This window comes from Cynara cardunculus (assembly GCF_001531365.2).
Source record: "Cynara cardunculus var. scolymus isolate 2C chromosome LG 3, CcrdV1, whole genome shotgun sequence".
Taxonomy (NCBI): Eukaryota; Viridiplantae; Streptophyta; class Magnoliopsida; order Asterales; family Asteraceae; genus Cynara; species Cynara cardunculus.
The window spans coordinates 25,057,778-25,061,114 of record NC_037530.1 but is presented as its reverse complement, the minus strand read 5'-3'; the positions used below and the strand labels follow the sequence as shown (position 1 = coordinate 25,061,114).

At 38.4% G+C, this 3,337-nt stretch overlaps 1 non-coding gene across 1 annotated transcript; it reads left to right on the top strand.

The window, feature by feature from the left end:
- Positions 1-1,266: 1,266 nt before the first annotated feature.
- LOC112510579 lies at positions 1,267-1,373 on the top strand. Its single transcript, XR_003068957.1, has one exon. It is a non-coding gene; the product is annotated as a small nucleolar RNA R71 (small nucleolar RNA).
- Positions 1,374-3,337: the final 1,964 nt, after the last annotated feature.

Below are 3,337 nucleotides of genomic sequence, written 5' to 3'. Positions count from 1 at the left end.
ACAAGCGGGATGTTGATGTGCAATTCTTCAAACACATCCAAGAATTTCTTAAAGTGCAGTTCCTCTTTTTGATTCCTCAACCTTTGGGGGTAAGGAACATAAGGAGGGACTGGTCTTATCACATTCTTACTTGGATGAGTTGAGCAAGATAGGTCCTGAATGCCTTGGGTCTTTATGGTGCCCTTTGGAGGTTCAGATGAAATTTTAGCATCAAGCTTAGGGGTCTCTAAAACCTTAGTTTCTTCTGACTTTTTTCGAGCATCCTCAGGAAAGAGTAATGGAAAGTCTGATATAGGGGGGACATAAGTGGTGGTCTCGGATGCTTGCTTCTCTAAGGGTTCGATCGGTCTTTCTTTGGCAGGAACCAATGTTGTAGCATCAGCTTCTGTCAAATTGGGTATACTATCATTTTGAACTTTTTTTGTCAACTCAGGGTCACTACTTTCACATGTTCCTTACCTAGGTCTCTAGGGACCTCTGTATTACTGGRCAAGGTACCAAGGGCTCGATTATTCTGGTTAAGCGCAAGTTGACTGACTTGAGTCTCTAAATTTCTGATGGCCGCACTTAGTTGATTAATCAAAGCTTGGTTTTGGGCTTGTGCATGTGCAAAAAGTCCTTTAATCATTACTTCCAAAGAAGATGATTCTGTCTGTGGAGGAGGTTTGGTCTGAAAAGGTGGTTGTGAATTCTGAAAACTTTGTTGGTAGTCTGAGAGTTAGAACTGTTTCCATGATGTTGTGGTTGGAAATTGGAAGTTCCTTGCTGTTTATGGACTGGTGGATTTAAACTTGGACTGTTCCAGGAAAAGTTCGGGTGTCGTCTCCAACTGGCATTATAATTGTTGGAATATGGATTAGCTCGGTTATGAACATAATTTAGTGATTCAGAATTATGAGTACAATGTTCATATGAATTATCTCCACCACAGCACACACATTGCACAAATAGGACTGTTGGGACAGGTGTATTAGCAGCTTGCTGTCCTCCCTGACCAGAAGTTAAAATTTTCAGCATGTTGGTCATGGAGGTAAGCTGAGCTGTTAATGCAGTGTATGCATCTACATCATGTATCCCAACAGTCTTTTTCTGTGATTGAGCACGTGGGTCAGCCAGTGCCCATTGTTGGCTGATATCTTTTCCAGGATTTTATATCCTTCATTATAGGTCATAACTGTGAAGGCTCCGCCTGTATTCGTGTCGAGCATTTGTTTTTCCATGGGATTTAACCCATTGTAAAATATCTCAAGTTGAATACAGTACGGAATGCCATGGTGTGGGCATTTCCTCAACAATTCTTTAAACCTTTCCTACGCGTCAGGAATAACTTCATCGTCCATTTGTTTAAAAAGACAGATTTCATTCCTGGACTTAGCGTTCCTTGTTGGTGGGAAATATTTTCGCAAAAAACTTTCCGCCATGTTACTCCACGAAGGCACAGAACCCGAAGTTAAAGAATTAAACCATGCTTTTGCGCGATCCCTCAGTGAAAATGGAAATAAAGTAAGTCTGAGAGCGTCATTTGACACTCTCGGGATCAGGAAAGCATATGTGATTTCCATAAAAGATTTTAAATGCGAATGTGGGTCCTCCGAAGGTAATCCGACAAATTGGCCATTCGTTTGCCACATATGAAACATTATCGATTTTAGTTCGAAATGGAGAGCGGTCATATGTAGTCTAACTATCCCGGAATTCAATTGCTCAAAATCCGAAATAGCATAATCCATGATCCTTCCATTTTTGGAATTTGCCAAATTAATGATGTTCGGAGTTTGTGCTCTTTGTTGTTCATTATGGTCCGATTATGTGTCCAAATTATTATCATTATCATGATGTGAATGTCCTTGTTGAAAGTTCAGGAATGGTGGAATTGGTTCAAAACCCGGTGGTTGATTGTCCAAATGCGGTATTTCCGGAATGATTGGGGGAGGTAATGCCATGTTTGGAGGGAGTAGAGAGCAAAAATTGCTCTTTGAGCCCTCCTCCGATGGTGAAACATTCTCTCAATGTTGGGATCAAATTCGAAAAATTCTCCGCGATGTGACTGTGGCATACACCACTTTTCAAAAACTATTCCAATGCTACAACAAAAATCAAATCTTTTAATTTACTCAAAATAAAACTTTTAGCAAAGCAATCCCTGGCAACGGCGCCAAAAACTTGGTCGGTTATATCTCACACCTTTAGACTAATGAAATTGGGCCACAAAGCAAATATACAATATGGCCCAACATCGTCTTTCCAAGTAATAAGTGGTACAAGTACCGGATTATCGTCCACGGAGATTGTAGCCAAAATTAAATTAGAGTCCAATKAAAGAGATGATTTCAGATGACGATTTTGAAGACTTTTGTTTGATATTAAGGTGAATTAAAACAGAATACAGAATATATAAAAGAAGCAAGTGTGTAAGACTTAAGGTGAGACCCAAACACAAATTCCAGCAGCCAATGCTATAGGAATGCTACAACAAGCAGTGTTTCGAAACTAAGTTCCACCATCTATTTTGAAGGCATTCCTCTCGGACTTCACCATTGCACTATATTATAGCTTTCCACCCATATCTCTATGTGGTGTCCGGACCAGGGATAGTGACAAGATGGTGTTTTCAAAATATATGGATAAACAAATTTCTTAGTTAAAAATCACTCTCTCGAGTCGATTCCCATATCAATCGAGTTGGCGTGTTCTTGATAGTTCATCTATGAATCTATCACACTTTGACACTTTCGAAGAGTGACCAACCCATCAGGAGTTAAATTTTGAAAAACATAAATGACAAGTCTCCTTGTCGGCAACTTTCTCAAGTCTACCTCTTATGTCATTCAAGTTGACATGCTTATTAATGGCTTATCTCTAAGTCGATTGCAATTTAACTCTTATAAAGTGATCAACCCGTCAAGAAGTGTGCTTGATTTTATAAAAACTCGAATGAAACAGTGGAACGTCATTTACGAAAACACTTAGCTACTTTTGTTTGGTTTGAAAAATCTCACCTTTCCGTCTCACACCCAAGCTATAAAAGCTTAGCTACTCATAACGGAAAGTAAAATTAAATGACGGAAAGTAAAGACATAAACGTAAATTCCGTAAAGTAAATAATGAGGAAATAAATAACGAGAAAGTAAATGACGGGAATGTAAATGACGGGAATGTAAATTGCTATAAAATAAATGACGAGAATGTAAATTGCGGAAATTAAATAACAGAAAGTAAATAACAATAAACGTAAAGGAACATAAAATAAAGAACAAGAAATTTAAAGATAAAAGCTAAATTTCAAGAACTTGGATTTCTCAAAAGTTTCTCCCAAAATCAGCCCTAACAAGCTTAT